The sequence below is a fragment of the Acanthochromis polyacanthus genome, chromosome 1 (genome assembly GCF_021347895.1).
Source record: "Acanthochromis polyacanthus isolate Apoly-LR-REF ecotype Palm Island chromosome 1, KAUST_Apoly_ChrSc, whole genome shotgun sequence".
NCBI classification, from domain to species: Eukaryota; Metazoa; Chordata; class Actinopteri; family Pomacentridae; genus Acanthochromis; species Acanthochromis polyacanthus.
The window spans coordinates 52,456,700-52,477,778 of record NC_067113.1 but is presented as its reverse complement, the minus strand read 5'-3'; the positions used below and the strand labels follow the sequence as shown (position 1 = coordinate 52,477,778).

At 39.6% G+C, this 21,079-nt stretch overlaps 1 long non-coding RNA gene across 1 annotated transcript; it reads left to right on the top strand.

Moving 5' to 3' along the window:
- Positions 1-14,365: 14,365 nt before the first annotated feature.
- On the top strand, positions 14,366-15,886 carry LOC110967872 (uncharacterized). The gene is made up of 2 exons (XR_002596839.2): positions 14,366-15,293; positions 15,413-15,886. It is a non-coding gene; the product is annotated as an uncharacterized LOC110967872 (long non-coding RNA).
- Positions 15,887-21,079: the final 5,193 nt, after the last annotated feature.

Sequence of the window (21,079 nt, the reverse complement as noted above, 5' to 3'; positions counted from 1 at the left end):
TCCAGGCTTTAACTGACCTTGCTGTGTGTCAAGGGGCATTGTCTTATTGGAAAATCCAGTCATTGGAGGCAGGAAAGAGTTTTCCAGCTGATGGAAGAAGACTGTTTTCTAGAATGGCCCTGTTCATGACCTGGTTCATTCGCCCTTCACAGAGTTGCATTTTTGTTCCACCCATAGGGAAACAATCCCAGATAGTCACTGATGCACCCCAATGTTTTACTGTAGGGGCAAGACAGTATGGTTTGTAGACTTCTCCAGGCTTCCTCCTAACCAGTAAGTTGGCTGAAGTGGACATCAACTGAAAATTGGATTCATCACTGAAGAGAACTTTAGCCCAATCATCAACTGTCCAATCCTTATGATCCCCAGCAAAGACTAACCAGACTTTCCTCTGTCTTTTGTTGATTAATTAAGGGCTTCTTCTGTGCCCAATGTGACTTCAGACCAGCTTCAAGAAGTCACTTTCCAACTGTCGTTGCTGAACAAGTCACATTTCTCAACAGTGCCCGCTCATTTTTAAGGTTCCTGGAGGTCTGACGACAATTTCTGACAGGAACGGATGAGTGATGGGTGGGGTAGAAAGATGTTTCGTTCCGCGACCAGCTTGCATTTTGGTAGAACCATGTTGGGCTTGTTTTTCTCTTGGTGTAATGAACGCCTGTCCTGGAGATTTCAGTTTTTTCACTACCTCTCTCTCACCTGTGCCCATCTCCAGCAGTGCCAAGATGACTTTCTTTGTGGCTTCACATATTTCTTTTATTTTTTGGCATTATGTGAAAACTTAGAACTGAGAGCTAAGAACTTCTGAGTTGTGCTACAGCTAGAATGTATGAAGGAACCCGCTCTAAGCCTTTGCATGTGCAGTTCTGCTTATGACATGAAATTGCCTCTTGTATACCCTGAGAATACAGTGAAGCTTAAGCGTGTCAAATAGGACTGCATTTTTTTTATGTTCATTCTTCAGGTAATATACCTTCAGTGGTACCAGGCATTAAAAGGAACAAGAAATTGATTTAAAAAAATGTTGTTTAATTATTTCTTTGCCATTAGTAATGTAATTGACCAGGAAATATTTACAGGAAGTATCTGATTTTTTGGCTTCTTTGCCTAACCCTGAGACATAAAAACTACAACCTCGCAGACTTAACTGATTTTACAGGTGTTGTTGCTCAAGTGTGTGTTAGTGAAGACTTGAAATGGTGTCATGAGGAGCAATGAGACACAAGATATGTTGCTTGGAAGCAACATATTGCTTTAAAAAATAATGAATTTTGACTTTTGATGCATTCACTGGTTGACTTATGTGGGGAATATTCATTTTACATATCTATTAAACTATCATGTTTTTATTGCTTTCTGCTTATTACTTATAATCATTTTAATTACTCTTTTGCTTATCAGTTACAGTCATCATTTTATTACTTTTTACTTATCACTTATAATCATCATTTTATTACTTTTTACTTATTGCTTATGATCATCATTTTATCACTTTTACTTACAATCATCATATTAATCACTTTTGCTTATTACTCATGATCATCATGTTATTACTTTTATTCATTACTTACAATCATCATTTAATTACTCTTTTACTTATTACTTATATTCATCATTAACCTTCGTTGATCATATTATGTGTGTTTGCAACTTGTATTAACCCTATAATCAAATGTAATAAAGTGCTTATGAATGCATGTTTGAGTTCTAGCTCATAACCTGGAAAAGTGTTGATCTAAGCAGGTTGTGCAGGTTTCAACATCTAACTTAAAGGAAAGTGTGTTTAAGGTAAATGCTTGATGCTCCACTTGACTAAAGGCTTGTGGTTACAACTGACCTTTCAAAGAGCTGAGGGGAAAACTCTCCCCCTCGCTTCAAACTAACAAACTGAAATAAGAATAGCATCTAGGATGGCAGTTTAGCGAGGACAGGTGACAGTTTTAAATTAAAAATAAAGAACATCCGTTAAAACTATGCAATACCTGGAAGAAAGAGGGGGGTCTGCGGTTACAGAGATGTGCAACTTGTCACGTACTCACAGAGGACAGAGACAGGGCAAAAGGTTCAAACAACAGCTAGATGTTTAAACAAGAATAAAAGTTAAAGTATTAAACCATAAAACAATATTGGGGAATTAAGATTAAAATATAATGTTCATAAGAAAAATACTTAAAAGAAAATGTAATCAACAATGTCTTAAATTAACAGTAAATTGGGGACAGGCATAGAAATCCTATATTAACCTATGAGGATCCTAGAGTAAAATAGGGATAAGATCAGATTAATCTGCCTTATACAAATAATTAAATTATTGATATTGTTGTACTATTATTAAATATAAATTTAATAAGCTGAATTAATAAAACTCAAAGCTCAGCATAATTGAGCAAGAAGCTCAGACCTGTTGTCTGCAGAAAGCTGAGTTGTAGTCTGTGTAAAACTCACAGGAAGTCACACCTCAGGCAGGCACATACACACACATGCAAAGTACTCTCAATACAGGGTGAAGACGGCTGTGGTTGGACGAAGACTGAAGACATCCGGCAGTGTGAACCAATCAGAAGACAACAGCTTCTTAGTTAAAAACTCATGTAATAGTTTAGAATTCGCTCTTTGTTGTGAACAGCTGCATGCAGAGGAATACTGTCTTAGTTTAAGTCAGATCTGATGTCAGCTAGATCAACATGGAGTCTGCATGCATGTATTTTCTGTACTATCCAATGCGTTTTTACTAAATATTCTTAAATGAATATTTTGACTCTGAGTCATCCTTGTCTCCGAGTGTTTTTTCCTCATTAACAGTACCAAAGAATCCGCTTTCTGACACTTACTGCTCAGTTCATCCAGTTCCAGTGGAATTTTAGTAAACTATCAAAAAGTGAGAAAGGCCACAAACATCTGCAAATCGTATGCAGACGCTGGGCTGAGAATACAAAGAGCTCCACAATAAATAACCACAACAGTGAGCAGACAGATGCTGTCACTTTGAGATAAACGTCCTGGTGGATTCCTTCCCTGAACGGCGTTCATGCTTGTTTGTGTTCAGTCTGTGAGGGGGCAGGATGACTGTGCGTCATCAGTCTCACTTTGAACTATGGAAAAGTCTCTCAGGAAAGTTTGCAACTGTGTGGGTTTGCAGGCAAATCTGCATCAGGGCCCTCAGTTAGACAATGGGACATACACTTAGCAGGAAAACACGCCTCAGAGTTTGTGCAGTGGGAATTGGGATGGGGCCAATCATTCATGTTTTGACAGTTCTGCTGGGAAGCCCATTCTTTTATGACTGTTGACACGCCCTGATCAACAGGATCTGAAATCTTAACCACAAGAGTCAGGAAGACAAAAAGCTCATTTAATTCCTCCCTAATGCACAAACACACACTTCAGTGCATAGTGCCCTGCCTAACCAGAAAAATAAAAGGCGCACACTCTAATATTTTGTTGGACTGCCTTTAGTTTTGAGTACACATTCACTCTAGCTTTGTTTTGATAAGCTTCTGCAGTGTCACAGCATTTATTTCTGTCCAGAGATGCATTCGTTTTCAACCAACATCTTATACTGATGATGGGAGAGTCGGACCGCTGCACAGAATCTTTTCCAGAACATTCCAAGATTCTCAGTAGGGCTGAGGTCTGGACTCTGTGGAGGCCAATCCATGTGAGAAAATGATGTCTTATGCTCCCTGATCCACTCACAATGTGAGTCCCATGAATCCTGGCATCGTCATGTTGGAACATGGCCATGGGGCCTCATTTATAAAACATTGCGTAGGATCCATACTAAAAGTTTGCGTACGCCGAAAATCTGAAATGGGTGTACGCCCTTCGCCCCTGATTTATAAAACTGTGCGTAAACACAGCTGCACGCAATTTCTTGATAAATTGCACACCAGCTGGAAGATTGCACAGGTGGATCCACCTCACATTCCGCCCTCAGCACACCCACATTTTGAATCGGCTTATTAGCCAGTCATGGGCCAGAAAATCTCCGTGGTCCCTAAAATCTCTCTCCATTCTTAACGTGATCTTCCAGCAATGCCAGCACATCCATTGTGCCACATTACACACGGCTGTCACCCGCTATTTATCCGCTTGATCAGCGATTGGACTGATTGTCACATGCCTTTTCCAAATTAGTAATCAATCAGTGCCATCCACTGCTCTATATCATTTGAAGATGGAAGTTTGATATATGAACACAGTTCTGCAAATACAGTCATAGGCCGAATGGCGCACTATAGGAACATGTACAACAATGAGGGTTTATGATTATCCGGCTCTACAAGTCTAATACGTGATGACAATAAAGGTTTGAGATCAATCTGGTTTCAATTCAGCACTTCACCCTCCGACACTGCCATTCCTCTGTCTCCAAAATGTGCTTAAGCAAGCATCAAGGTTGGCGCACCGGTGTGCACATTCTCACGCCAAGTTTGTTTTTAGAAATCACAACCTTTGCATAGAAAGTGGCGTACGCTACTTTCTAGCCCTGTTTTGTGCGTACGCAAGCTTTATAAATGAGGCCCCTGGTCATTCAGTATATTCAGGTAGTCAGCTGACCTTATTCTTTGATAACATAACGTTGCTGAACCTGACCAACCCCAGATCCTAAGCCTAACCCTCGCATGCCTTGTAGGCAGTAGCCATTATGAGTCCATCTCTTCTTACCCTGATGCACCCATCAGTTTGGAACAGGGTAAATCTGGACTCATCAGACCACATGACCAGCCATGTTTGTCCCAAGAAGATGATGGTTCACCACTATCCTTCATGTTTTAATAATGCGTTGGATGGTTCTTAACCTGATTTTAGTAGTTTCAGAAATCTTTTCTTTGCTTGATGCAGGTCAACAATTTGACCCTTGTGAGATGGATTAACATCCTTACCATGACCACAGGATATGTCTTCTGACATGGTTGTTTTATAAATGAGAAGCTCCTCACTGCATCAGCTCGGGTTAAATAAGTTGCTGCAGCTAAAACATATTCATTACTGGAGTAATTATCCAATGGAAGACTCTTACCTATTTGCTTAGTTAAATCCAGGTGGCGACATTTCTTTTTGGCCAGGGAGTGTATAATACAGTACATCAACCCACGCCATTACTGTCTGTTGATGTGTAATTCCATCATAGCTGTGTATGCTGGTCTGAAAAACCACCCACCAATCATTCAGCCAGTTGCCATGACTAGAGATGAAAAATGCCGGTCCAGACTTCCAGGCAAAGCTATAAATCATTCATTTTGATTTTCAGATGACCTTTGTTGCCTTTATATAAACAGGGCAGCTGTGTGGCTACTTGAGACCAGCGTGGACGGACATCTGTCTTCTAAATGAGAAAGTGAGATTTGACGATCAGCGAAATGAGCTTGCATGCAAATGGAATGAAAACTGAGCGTGTATTTCGTGGGACGTTGCTCGTACGGAAGTTGCTCACTGAAGGTCACCAAGTTGCAAAGCGTCGAGTCAAATGCAGGGTGTCAACAGTCAGCGGGCATATCTCGTGCACACACATGCAGAGTCACATCAGATGATACAAATGTGTGCTTGATAAAGCTGCTGGTGGCTTTGCGCGAGCATACGGTGAGTGATGTGTTTTTGGGGCGTGCAGTCAGGCGGTTCTTTCTCGGTTCGTCTGTCCTCCCTTTCTCTCTCCCCTCGCCTCTCTCCAGAGAGCTGCTGCACTGCGGAGGAAACTTGAACTGTGCCCAGCTCCCGTAAATATCACGCACACACAGCTCTGCACAGACCTAATACACACACACACACACACACACACACACACACACACACACACACACACACACACACACACACACACACACACACACACACACACACACACACACACACACACACATGTTTGTACTTCTATCTTAGTGAGGACATCCATAGGCGTAATGCATTTCCTAGAGCCTTACCCTAACCTTAACCATCACAACTGATCGCCTAACCCTAATCCTTACCCTAACCCTAACCAAACCTCAATTCATACCTGTTCTCTAAAAACAAGTCTTCACCCTCAAACATGGCTGTTTCAAAGTGAGGACCGGCCAAAATGTCCTCACTTTGTAAAAATGTCCTCACTTTGATAGTTAAATGCAGAAAATGGTTCTCACAATGTAGCAAGTACAAGAACACACACACACACACACACACACACACACACACACACACACACACACACACACACACACACACACACACACACACACACACACACACACACACACACACACACACACACACACACACACACACACAGCTACATGCAACCTATAAACACAGTGAAGAAAAACAGCACTATGTCCATCTAAGGTTTTTTTTTCCTGCTTGTTCTTTCTTGCAACTATTGTTCAGAAATAGTTCCTGGAAAGATGAAAAAAATCCCCTCAATACATGTCATCACAAGTTCTTTTTACAAGCATTTTTACATTCTGGTTTATACATCTAAAGCAGCTGTGTTTTCTCAGCTTGCTGTCATTGGAGCTTCAAAAAAGGTATCTTGGGAAATTCTGAGGATTAATTCTTTGCCGCCGTTCTCTATCATAATCTTTGTGTTGTGCCATATCCTGATCTGCCCATTCATCTGCAGAAGTGAATAATAGAGGTTATTTTTTTTTCAAAGGCTGTGCTTTTATTCCAGCTGTGAACACAATTTAAAAAGTTTCATTGAGACTAAAAGTGATAGTAATAAAAATCTTCTCATTGGAAGGGTGCAAAATTTTGCTGAGGGCAAACGTCTCTAAAAGTGTTAAGTGATGAGTGTGGTCATAATCTCATGCAACTCTGTTTGCTTTACTGTGAAATCTGCAGCCTCAAAGACAGATTAAAAAGTCCAGGGTTGAAAAAATCCCCAAGAAGATTGCAAGCACACAAGTTTTTCCACAAGAAAAGCACTCAGAGAGCACAGTACTCCTCCAAGGCTGTTCATTCCCCATTATGGCATTGTCAGAAATGCAGCATCTGTTTTTTGTTTTGTTTTTTAACATAAATGCAGCATTTATTTATTATTTGTTGTTGATCAGAAATCACGGCAACATAGAATGTGTCCATTTAATATACAGGGTTGTTCAAAAAGAATGAACCGATTTCATTACCCAATATTTTAATAAAGAAAAGCAATAGAAAACTCCAGCCCAGTCACAAGTATTCTGCTCACAATCAACTTTTATTTGATGTGTAAGGTCACTCAATGACATCGAATAACAACAGCGATCAACTCAGTGGATCATTATATGCTGATACGTGTCTGTGAGGAATTCTCTCATTGCATTGATGTGGTCCGTGCTGCAGGTGGTGGCCACGCTGAACACTTGTAAGACAGGAAAGAAAAGTTGATCATGAGTAGAATACATGTGACTTGGCTGGAGTATTCTATTGCTTTTCCTTATTAAAATATTGCATAAGGAAAATGGTTCATTCTTTTTGAAAAACCCTGTAGATTTACCCACAAACAAAATTACCTTGCATTGAGCACAGGCGTATTACGCATTTGTACGTTATGTACGGATACCAAACTGCGTAACCTAAATATATAGCGGGCGGTGGGAATTGATGGGACTCGAAAACACCCCCACTATTTACTCAATTGCATCATTTCCAACAGATAAGTCCTGATACATCTTCAGCAGTCGATTGGAAGTAGGATCGCAACCATGTGATTGTCGGCAGGCAGCTGATGTAGTGTTCACTTGTCATAGTTACAGTGACACTGTGCTGCTATCTCACAATGATATAGAAATCTTTAAAAAAAAATCCATGGATTCAGACTGTATGTGACATCACTGCTAAAATCTAATCAGTTGGTCCTTTCTGACCTTCCCTGAAAATTTCATCCAAATCCGTGAATCCGGTTTGGAGTAATGTTGCAAACAGACAGACAGACAAACCGACGCTGATTGTAACATAACTCCACTTCTTTCCTTGGCAGGGTAATAAACTTCTCAGAGTGCATTTAGCAAAAGCAGCTGAAGTGCATTTTGAGGCTCCCTTTCTGCTCTCCAGAGAGAATGTTGAAGTGCGATGCCATGCAAACATCAAGTAACCCAAGCCCAAACTAGAAATGGGAAACGAAAGTGAACATGTAGGAGTGAGTATGTGTTTTGTTGGGAATTGTCAGAGAAATGCATTATGTAGCTCCCGAAGGGAAATATTCATCTTTTGGCTATTTGCCCTCCACTGAGTGCAGGGCCAAACCCCACAAAAATGCTTCATTAATGTTTCATCATCGTACTCAAAACTCCATCAGATGTGTCAATTCAGTAAAATGTTTCCCAAAACTGCAATTGTCCTCATTTTCGTTCAGCTTTGCATATTGCGTAAACATGTGGAAACGGTGATTCATAGTGCAAAGAGTTGGGGGTGGGGACTTTTTCATGAACAAACACAGAAAAGAAAAGTGTATAGAATCAATTAGTATATTTGTCATAAGCTGTTAATAGTAGCATACTTACTTCGCAAAAGCAATTATTTTGAAAGGCATGCAGACCATTTCTTCCTCCTCTAGTAGTAGTACTAGTTGTTGTTGTTGTTGTTCTGCCAGTACTAGTCAGCTGTCTATTAAATTCTTCTTCTTTTGGTACTTCTTCTTGTTGGTCTTATAGTAGTAATTCTTCCATTTGTAGTTCTTCTTAATTGCTATTCCTATTCATTTATTTATCTTCGTAGTTTCTCTTCTTCTGTACTTCTTCTTTTAGATATCATTCCTATTTTGTAGTTTTTCTTCTGCTTGTAGTTGATCTTGTAGTTCTCATTCTTTTTCTTGCTGTAGTTATTTTTCTTCTTTGTCTACTTTTTACTTGTTATTGTGGTTGTTATTGTAGTTGTTTTCATTCATGTAGTCCTATTTAGAGTTCTTATTTGTTTTGTCATTGTAGTTCCTCTTGTTCTTATAGTTATTTTTCTTCTTTTTGTAGTTCTTCTTCTAGTTTTTCCTATTCTTGTTTTTCTTTTTATTTTTAAACTCCTCATTCTTTCTTCTTGTTCTTTTACTTGAAGTTCTTGTTGTAGTTGTTCTACTTATGACTCTTCTTACTATTCCTTTGTCGTGTAGTAGTTCTTCTATTTTTTTCTTCTTCTTTTACTTCTTCTACTTGTAGCTCTCCTTTTTCTTTCCCTTCAGCTTGTGGCCCTTTGTCTAGTGATTCTTCATTTAGTTCTTTTCCTTCTTTTAAAAACTCCTTCATCTGTATCAATATGGGTTAGGTTTCAAAAATACCTACTTACCACAGATCCCATGTGCACTCCAGCAACTTCAGTCAGACTTAGAATAGACAGTGTTACATTTGTCAGGCTCTCTGGTTGTTACTTATCCTCCAAGCTGGAGCATAATGTTGACAAATTTGAAAAAAGTCAAGCATAAATGTGTGTTGTTGTTGTTTTTTTAGTGAGCTCTCAAACCTCTGATAAGTGAATAACATTTAATTAATGACAAGGTGATTGGCAGCTAATGCTACCTACTGCCTAGCTATAGCTTCCATCTTTTGCTAGTTGAAGATCGAATTGCGGCGGCATATGATTTAGAATGTGGGATCTGTCTGCCGCTACCTGATGTGAGTTGGGCACGCACAAGCAAAACAATTTACAGCATGTCCACCATCTGTAGTGGATTAATTAAAAGCATTGGACCACTTTCCCACGGGGTTGAATGCAAACTCACTGCTGATCTCAGTGAAAAAGAACTGGAGGAACACTGGATAAACCAAAACTAAGAGCCTCTGTTTTATTCAGAATATAATAAATCTATATTGCAGCAGCAGTTTACATACATCACAAAACGGAGAAGAATATAGTGGAGAATATAAGTAATGTAGTGTAATTTTTTTGGCAGTACATTCAAGAGTCCTCTTTGATGTGAGTCATGCATGTGGCATTTTAAATTGTTTTACCATTCATGCTTGTGCAACTCGCATCTGGTATTGGTCATATCAAGTCACGCTGTGTAACTCTCGTGCATATTTAAGATCCTTCTCATTTTAAAACAAATCATCTGGAATGACTCCCAGTCATCTAGAGAAAGATGCCTAACTCTAATAGTGTCAATAATGGCTCATATTGGGAAGCAACAGCTTGTAAGATCTGCGAGCAATCGTGGTGATTTTAGCTCTAAAAATCCACAGTCAGGGTCAGAAATGAAATTTTTCTTTTAGTTTAACAGGAGACCCATTGCTTGAAGCTCCTGTGAAAAGAAAATAGTCATGGCTTCATGAAAATGTTAAACATGAGGCATGGCTATATTAACCCTAGAACACTAACGTTAAAATAAGTAACACCATCACTAACGTTGGGTATATTTTACCCGATATAATATCCTGGATAAAATACAGCTTTCATCAATTTATGTAAAAGTACAACACTGTATGCCAAATTGTAGTACTCTTCTTTAATTTCAAAACATGCAATATCACATAAATTTAAAAAAAAAAAAGGTACCATGGCGGACCCTTTAAAAAGACAGCAAAATTATTGAAAAAACAGGTAATCCTGAATGATAAATTTCAGAACAAAAAAAAATGGAGCTGGAAACTTGCTCTTCGGTCCACCCATTTCGAGGACATGTGAGCCTTGTCTGGTGAAGGCACAGTCTTCTTGCATCATTGACAACTGTGGGAGAGAGAGACAAAAAATGGCATTTTTTGAGAGGGAAAAAATGACCAAATTTTTTTGACTATATGAATTTCCTTGGAAATTACCATTAAGTGATGTTTATTCATAGCCATTATACTAATTAAGGATTACATGCAAATTCTGGGATAACTCTTAACTTACCTTATGCCTTACATGCAGTTGGTACAGGCAGGGTAGTAATGGCGAGGACACACTGGTCGACGGCAGACATGACACCTGTGTCGTGTCTTGCTGTCCGAGCCTGTGGGACAGTCAGCACACCTCACTAAGGGACCTCCGCTTTCTGCTGCCACTGGTCCAACCTCACCCGCAGGAGTGCCAGGTGTAGGGATGTCGCACACGCTGCAGATGAGGATTTTGAGCTGACGTGACAGACTTGAAGTGGGGAGCCTCTGCTCTGCCCATGGCTTGATGAGTGCCATTGCCAAAGCCTGCATATACTGCCTCCTCTTCATTTGTGTGTCACCTCTCTTCATGGCATTCTCCTTGTGAATGATCCATGAGTTTATCACACCAGCATTCATCATGCCATATAGCACACACAGTGGCCACCTCTTGGTTTTTCTTCCACAGCCGTATTGAGCACACATCTGGTCGAGAGTATCAACACCTCCCTTCGTTTGGTTGTAAAATTCCATCACTTCAGGCTTGTGAGTGGGTCCAATACTTGGTTGTGTGTGCATGGATGACAAGAGTAGGACAAGCTTCTTTTTTGAAGCGTCGTCACGGAAGAAGGACACCAAAGTTAGGTCTTTGGTGAAAAGAAAAGTACTGGAGTCTGGTATGCGATTTTCTTTATCTTTCATCACATGTGGGATCTCTCTTTTGTTTGCTTTCATCGTCCCCACAAGGGTCATGCCACAGTTCTCCAGCAGGTCGATCGCCAGTGGCACATGTGAACCAATTATCAGTGGTCACATTCCTGTTTGTCTGGTGATATTGCTTGGTCAGCTGCTTGGTGAAATAATGGCCAAGACTTTGAGTACACTGTGGTTGTGTCACCTGCTTCCCGAGATATAAATGTAAATAAATAAATAGATATAAATTAACATTAGCTACATGTCACTCACTTGTTAGCATGCCAGAGTAACCAAGCCTGTGACAGGATGACAGCTGTGGATGAAATGGGGCAGAGAATGTGGCCGGCCTGAATGTGGTTTCCCTTGAAAAGTGCAAAGAGCGCCTGATTTAAACACACAAACACTAACGTCGGGTAAATTCCACCCGTAAAATATGTTACTCTCTATCACTAAAGTCGGGTGAAAATCACCCGAACGCATGCCTCTTGAAAAAAACATAGATGGGAGGAGGGAAACAAACATACAATTAATAACATCAGTGAGCAGCCTGAAGCTACCCAAGGACCCATGAAACTCAGACAATGGCAACACAATGAAAATCACATGACAAGAATTGTGTGGGTGAAAATCACCCGACGTTAGTGTTCTAGGGTTAAGAGAGCTGGATGCAGCCCTCCTGTAAATGTGAAAAACTGCTGCAGCCCAGAAGAATTTTCTCCAATAAACTGCCTTATAAAAGAGACATCTGTAAAACTGGACTCCTCCAACTCTAAATAAAAAAAATAAGAAAGATGTTTCACAGCTGTGAAAGTCTCCCAAAGCCAAGCAAAGTGGGATTTATTTGAATGATTTCATCCCATTGTAAGGTCTACGGGCCAAGCGGAAACGCACAGGCAGGGGCCGGCAGGGGAAAACACTAATGTGTACTCTATGTGCAGTGACCTGCACAGCACAGAAGCAAACCCAGAAGCTCGGGAATGTATTTGGCTCTTCCACCAGGAGAGAAATTACCATTTGCCATCTTTGAGTCCAGCATCTAGTTGCTATAATACATCCATGAACTACAGAATTCAGACCTTCTGCAAGTACTGATGTTCCAAATAGAACAGTCATGAAATGAAGCTGTTTCAAAGGGGACAGTAATGTAAAAATCAATGCATGTCTCCTTTTACAAAGCACACACAGTAGATGATTGAGGATATCACTCGTTCCAGACACTCATAAAGATCCATAAAGGATCACAAGACAAACAGGTATCCTCAGAAGAGTGTATGTAATTATAACACAAGACCTCTATCATCCATATGCTGCCCTCTGGTGTGACTCAAGATGCATTTCATGTTGCAGCCTGCCATCTAGTGGTGCACAAGCGTGAAATTCCTCCAAATGGTCTGTCAACTGTTGAAGACTGTCACTTTAACGTTTCTGTTTAGTTGTTTTGTGTCTTTTGCATCAGATTGCAATCTAAGGGCTGATCAAATGGGTGCTTCCTCAACTGTACTGATCTAATATTCCTAAAAGATGCAAAGATTTTGTTGTTGTGCTCACTGATTTGTTTCCTGATACCATTATTTGGAATTTCATTGCAGTATTATAATTGCCTATTATGATTCTGCGATGTGATTGGTGCAGAAGGATTGTGAGCTTAGAATGACACTGACTCTTTACATTAGAGCTCAAGATTTTATTAAAATGTGAAACAGCACAACAGCTTTCAAACTGCTCACTTGGTGCTACTGCAAAAACAAATCGGATGCAGTAAAAACAGCCGATAATGAAATAAAGGACAGTGCTAAAAACTGATTAAATAAACAAAAATAAGTTTAATTTTTACAAGTACTGGAATTGGGAATATGTGACAAAGGGTTGAATAGGTGCTGAAGACTAATAGCTGCCAGATTAAACATTTTTAGAAAAAGGAAAATATAATAATGGACCTCCCATATTAACTATAAACTATAGCAACTCTTCTAAATTGTGAAAATGACAGAATCACATTTTATGGCTTAAGTTAATAATGCAATGGTTCTCACGACATCTTTTAAAAGGACTGCAGCTATAAAAATAAAAACAATAATAATAATCACAATGATAATAATATTAAAATATTTTAGATTTCAAGAAATATTGATCAATTTGTTTTGCCCATGAAAAAAACAATCCAGCTGCACGCTATTATTAAGTTGATAATTTACTCATGCAGGTACTTATGTCATATGTAGAAACTAGCCGGTGAATTTAAAAATAAAGTGCAGCTGGCTCGTTTTATTCATGGACAAACCAAATATCGATCAATTTGCTTTGTCCATGAATAACACAATCTGGCTGCACTTTGCTATTAAGTTGATTACTTATTGATGAATTCACCGGCTAGTTTCTACATTTCCTCATGCAGGTATTTATGCCATGATGTCCTATTTATTTGATATTTGACACAATGAGAGTACACAGCAGTGAAAACACCCTCTAGATTCATAGAAAACCAAAGTATTAAAAAAGTGTGCAATAAAAATGCAAACATTGTACTATACATCCATTCAACTAGGAAACAATTAATTTTCCCCCCATCTCTGCTCATTACTGACATTATTATGACTATTATTTTTGCTTCTTTCAAGAATACCAGTTTTGAGAAGGCTGTTTGTGAGTTTATTTATGTATTTACTTAAAACATCACTTTTATTTAAAAAAAATGTATTTTTTTCCTGGTGACTAGCCTATTCAGGAAGGCCATTTTTGATTACAAATTCTGAGGGCAGTGCATTATTTCAGGGTTTAATGCTGGTATAAATGATAATATATTTGATTGATTAAGTTTATATACGTTTTAAATTCCAATAATTTTCACTATTTTTGTCTGTATTTACTGTAATTTTATTTTACTTGGAACAGTTAGAGTATGTATGTGCCATTCCACACCAGTAGGTTTCAGCACCGTCGCTCAGCCGCACTGTTATTGTCAGAGCGCAAAGGATTGTGGGAAGGGGGTTTTCATACAAAGCAACGTGAGCATTACGTTTAACGGACTTTTGCAGGAAGATAAGTTGGTGTTGGACGTGTGGTTAGAGCGCCGATATTTTACGGACTATTAGTTGTTTTTTTGCAATTATATTAATTGGTATAAGTTTAGTTTGTTAGAAGAGGTTACTCCTGACTTTGTTTTGTATAAACTTCTTAGTGTTTGGAAGATTTTTTTTAACGTAGACGAAAACAGTCAACTAACTCAGTAGAGTCAACATTTTTTCCCAGTTTTTGGTCAGAAATGTGCAGAGGAACGATGGCTGCCAGGTCGAAACACATTAACAGCCACTATCTGAGGAGAACCGCGATGAAACCCGGCTGTGAGTTGAGATGGAGACTCGTTCGCGTGTCCGCTGAGGAGGACGAGGCTCTGAAGCAGAGTCGAGCCACCGCCAGAAGATGCCTCCGCCTGGAACAGAGGCGGCTACAGCTAGCTAACCTGGCTAAAATGCTGGCAGACGTGGGCAGAAAGGAAGAAATTGAGGCAGTGGAGGAGGAAAACCACGGCGAGGCCTATGTGCACCGTCATCCAGCGGGGTCAATGGCGCCGCGGAACACAACGCAGTACCTGATGAGTAACGTGTACGAAGACATGAAGGCAGATGTTGAATCACCTTCACATGAAACATCCGCACATTTATATGACGAGTCTCTTTCACCCAGCAGTGTTTGTGCAGCTCTGGACGCAGACTGTGAGAGCTGCATGGATTTCCAGCTGAGGGACTTTGAGGAAGTGTTCGCACTGACTTGCTGACTGGCATAAACTGGTCTACGTGGCCTACGTGACAAACTGGTGCTTCTCCTTCCCCAGCTGTGACTGTTCGATAAGGGCGAAGGAAAAAGGTGTGAAGGGTTGCATGAGTGTCGTGTTATGTATCTGACATTTTGGTTGTGTAGCCCTGAACATGTCATGTAATCTGATGTGTCGCATGATTCATGGTTGGGCTTTATTTATCCCACAGCGGTGCCTCGATGCGCTGCCCGCCCGGTAGGGGGCGCTCCTGAGTCCGGAGGAACCGCCTCAGCTCCGGCCTGCACACGGATTGTGAAATCCAGGTAAAGCCCGGGCAGGTATCTTGTTGCTCTGAGTTGTCATTGATGGCACTAGTCGATTGTGATGAATCAAAGTGCTTTCCGCAGTCACTGTTGTCTCAGCGTTTTCCAGGTGACCCTGCCAGGACACACAGCTCGGCTGGGGGAGCAGCAGAGCAAAGGCGGTTGGTCTTCACCTGGCTGATACAAGGTGACATGAATGCCACATTAGTGATTCTGACTGTTCATGAGGTTAAATAAGTATTTTTGTTTGTTCCTGGTAAAGTGTTTTTGTAATTTAATGTTAAACTGAGTGAAATTGTATTTGATTGAGAAGATGATTGATGCAGATTTGAATTTAAAGAATGTCTTTGTTCAATAAATGCACCTTGTTATATCGGAAATTTGCGCGTTTTGTGTGTGACTTTTGAAGTGTTGCATTTAAAGGTGTTTGCCTCCGAGCCAAACTAAAATAGAAATAAGATGGGGAATTTTCAGGAAGTCTTAAGACACTGCAGTATTGTGCAAATTTGTCTGAGTAACTTGGTAACTTTAAGCTATGAAATCTGAATGGACATTACTAATTTATTGCAAGGTTGAGACTTTATGTACAATACAAACTTATACAAATGCTTTCCATATAATTCAACCCACCTTTAATGCTGGAATTTCAAAGGTAAAGCAAAATGAATGTATACAGCATTTAAAAGCAACCCATCGTAATAAATTGCTAAACATTAATAAAGACAATACAACAATAAAAGGGCAGTAAACATTAGAAAATACAAAATATGCAGAACATTTGGGCCAAAATTGTTAAGTTTAAAGCCTGGAAAAATATGGTGGAAATTGGCCTTACCAGCTCAAAAGTTAAAGGTATGAATATTACAAATTGCCTTTCTAAATTTAAAATTACAATTAATAGCCCCACAAAGTTAAAGATGAATGAAAAATCCCCAGAATTAAGACTTTCCTTATGAGAAAGCATATTGGTGACAGCGGAGAGAAGTCCCTTTGAGATCTCCGGCAGACTTGACTTAAAGAGAAATGTGTGTGTATGTATGTATATATATGTATATATATATATATATATATACACACACACACACACACCTGAAGCCTTCAATGTCACCCTGCATGTAGGAGACATGGGTGGATTGAGTTAAATATCTCTCACAGTTTGCAACTGAAACCTTACCACATGTGCCATTTATTTTGTTTACTTTTAACAGGGATGTCGCAAAATTAGTAATTGCACCAGAGTTGCCTTGTAGCTAATTTACATTTAGATAAACATCTACCGAACAACAATTACACAATATGGAACAACACGATGCATACAAATTTATCCAAATGAGATAAATAGAATCTGATTAATACAAATTATTTGTTGGTGATGACATATTTAAAGCTGGTTGTAAACACTACAAAATGTCTAATGTTTGTGGGGATAGAATTCCAGGTATCCACTGCTTTAACTGACCAAATGGTTTTTCACCCTCATCTTCCTGCTCATGCTGCTACCTGCAAAATTCAGGTGTCTACAATGGATTATGAAGAATTTTTAGTAGTGTAAAATAGGTAGCAAATTCAGAAGTATTGCAGTGATGGTGCACATGCAGTAATAGAAATGCTGTAATATTATGTTGCTATTTCACTGTTTAGTCCAATTTATTCCCCATTTATATGAACCCCAAAGTTGTTTCAGGGGTGTGTATTGAACTTTTGATTTCCCTCATTTAGTAATGTGGCTAAACAGTCATTTTGTTTTCATCTCTCACACTTTACATTTGTGGTGTCATTAATTTCATAACTCACAGTGCAGATGATTATAAGCCTAAGCGGAGGCCTTTTCTAATGTGTTATGTGAAAAGATCTGTGGCTGATCTTTGTAGGAGGTTTTATTTAGCAAACTGTAAATGTATGATCAATTTGAAAACCTCTATACAAAATGTCTGTGCAACCAAAATACAGCTGATAGTCATTTCTTCCACACTAAAGTCTCTTATTCATCAGTAGCAGAATTGCTCTGACACACTTTGAACAAGTCATTGTGAGTCCCCAGAGTGTTGCAATTAAACCCATGAAATTCCTGCCGCACACAACTATGCTGACCAGAAATACCGTCACTGCACTCCACCCACAGTGACGCTCTGCTCTCATGTGGTGTTTGGGTAAACCAGAACGTTCATGTCTGCGGCTACCACATGGTGGCGCTGGTGGACAACAGATTCAGAGACAACAGAGGGGAGAACTTTTGCAGGTCACTCTGACTTGCTGCCAGAGGAAGAGGTGTTGATTATTGGGTGGTCCACATTTAGATCATGTCGCATGGCATTTGTTTCAGAGGGGAACACTGCGACACATGCTTCAGATGGAGTCTTATGGCGGCACGCCGGCAGGGACAAATGACTCGGGTTACTTGTGCTGCAACTGACTCAGATTGAAATCTTCCACCTCCTTTTTCTTCGCTGTAATTTACTGCATGTCAAGTTAATCTAAGTCTGATACGAGTGGGGTCTTTAAAGAGCAGCACACTCAAAGTTCCATGTCTTTTTAAGGGAGAAAACTCATGTGGAATAGGGTTTGTGTGCAGTTATCTTGATACTGTCTCATGCAGAGACGCATAGCTGTGAGAAAATGCCACAGTTGTTGCTGTGCAGTGACGCATCGGCTGCAGCCTCTTATTGCTGCTGGGCCGAGGTCCGGAGTTCAGAAGCTGTCAGGCTGAGAGGCTCACTCTGTGGTCCGACTGCCAAGTGTGATGGTCAGCAATTACACCTGTGGGTGCTCTGTGTGGGTGTGTGGGTGTGTTTCACAGTGTTTGTGCGGGCAGAGACTTGGACAGGACTGCTGCTGGCTGATTAATGGAGGCCTCTGTGGGCAGTCACAGCATCGATCCACCTGTGATTGGTGCAGGCCTTAGTATGCTCCAGCTGTTGGTTCGTCTCACTCCTGTGTCCATCTGGACATTTGACACAATAGTCTATTATTCTTCAGCTTCACTGTGCCTTCTACAGCGACTGTATATTTCACTAGCACTGCTTTATTAACAGGCCTCGCTGTTTGCTATTATCCTCCCCGACCTCAGTGCAGCCTGCGATGCGACAGATCACATCTTGATCAGCCGTTTGGAGAAGGTTGTTGACATCAGTGATGTGGTTTATGCACTAGCGCTCAAAAGTTTGGGGTCACTCAGACAATATCATGGTTTCCATGAAAACTAACACTTTGATTCATGTGTGAACATAATTGCACAAGGGTTTTCTAATCATCAGTTAGCCTTTCAACACCATCAGCTAACACAATGTAGCATTAGAACACAGGAGTGATGGTTGCGGTAAATGTTCCTCTGTACCCCTATGGAGATATTCCATTAAAAATCAGCCATTTACAGCTAGAATAGTCATTTACCACATTAACAATGTCTAGACTGTATCTGTGATTGATTTAATGTTATCTTCACTGAAAACGCTACTTTTCTTTCAAAAATAAGGACATTTCTAAGTGACCCCAAACATTTGAACAGTAGTATATGTCAAATAAGTGTTTTTCATAATGCTTCAAGCTTCCTGTCTTCAGTGGAGCCCCCAGGGTTCTACTTTGGGTCCCATCTTCTTCACGCTATATATTAAAAACAAAAAAATCTGTGAGAAAAATAAAAATCTGACAGCAAGGATGAGAGAAAAAAAATGAGGTAATGGTGGAATATTGTAAAAGTTCACAAACAGTGAAAATAATGGCAATTATTTGCACAATAATGATATTTTTAGCTGAAATAAAAGGAATAAAACTGTATGTGTGTATTTGTATATAGTCATATTTATACAGGTTTTTGATGCAGACATTATGTACAGTTTTTGTTTGCAATCAACATTTAAATAAATTATTCATGCCATTTTACTAGTTACTATCTGTTAACAAAACAGTGAAAAACTTCCATTCTTAATATACATAATTTTCTATAAAATAATAGCAAATATCTGTATAATATCCATGTTTCTGCTTATCTCAATACAGTTTTTTTTAAAAGTATGAAAAATTATGCCTAAATGCTGTAAAAGAACAACATTTGTAAAATATTATGTACAGTTTTAGCCTTTTTCTAAATTTGGAATTAACATTTAAATTTGTAATTTATTACTTTCATACTATTTTTGGAGATTTTACAAGTTATTGTCTGTTATTTAAGAAAACAGGAAAATCTGTAAAGTGGCAGTGAATTGTTAAAAAAGAGATGCAGTTTAAAGCTGTTGAAAGACTGTTGTTTTTACATCATACATGCCACTACTGGGGCCTAACGTGTAGATATAACATCAATTTCCGCTAAAGCCTGGTACCTCTGACGTCTCCCTTAATATTACTATCCTGTCCCGCTGAAATTAGAAATTAGATGTCCAAGAGTTTACAGAAATCTCTCCTCCAGTCTGGGTTCTTTATTTTTTGTGAAGACACACTTCTCTCCACTCGCTGCACACCAGCTCACCAACAACTCCACATGAAACAATGGTGAGAGTTTATGCAGAAAATCTTTCTGATTACAGAAAGTCGCACCCAAGTTGATAAGATTGATTCCTTTGGTTTGTTACATGTGAAACCACAAGTCTGAATCTGCATTCCTGAGACTCATCTTTCTTGTTTTGTCCTCCAATTTATAGAATATGTTAACAAGGTGGAAGACGTGATTTCCTCTCAAGAGGAAATTCTTCAGCTATCAAATCCAGAATAGTAGTTTCAGAGCATTGTCTCAATTATATATGCACCAAATTATTTTTTTTCGCTTTCTGCAAACTTCTTAGGCAATTTAGAAGCTGCACTGTCCCAAAACTGTTACCCTACAGTATGTAATTTCAGCTGCTAGCCGTCTCTTATTCAGCAAAACCAAAAGTCATATGCTGCATTGATGAGTGACCTCTGACCTTTCTCCAAAGCTAGTTCTCTCTTATTATTTTCTTTCCAGTAAGAGCCACTTTCAGTCATCATCCATCCCCACCGCGGCCCTCCAGGGAGGAAGTGTCGCCACTTGGCTTCACATGAATTAAAAGGGCAACCGGCCAAGAGTTGGGATTTGGCCCTGACAGGTCTTTGGACACGGCCTCCTCTTAGTTGAAGGTGTTAAAAGAATGTGGTGTGTGTCTGTGAGTTTGAGCTCTCCTTAAAATGTGAAAATGCATCATGGATAAATGTCAGGCTACAGTACGTGTGGAGAGAATTAAGAGGTAATCTCCATCCTTCAAGTCCTTCTCTGGACTAAAATTATTGAGCCGACGACCGCTGATGACTATCTGTCTGTGCTTTTTCGGTGTGAACTTCAGAACTCACCCCGGAGAAATCAGATTAGAAAAGTTCTTCACATGAATCAAAACAAAGGAAGCGACTGTAATTTAAGCTCCCACGAGAAGAAGGAATTCTGGCTTAGATCCTTTGTTGAGAGAAGTGACTAACTAAAGTGTAAATATTTCAGTGGGGGGCTTTTTTCCACTCAGGGGCAGAACTTCAAAGTGATTTCTAACTGGAATCTGGGAAGTGGTGGGGGGTGGATGTAGGTGAGTAATCAGGACGATGAATGATCTGCATTAAGAGCATATCCGGGGCTT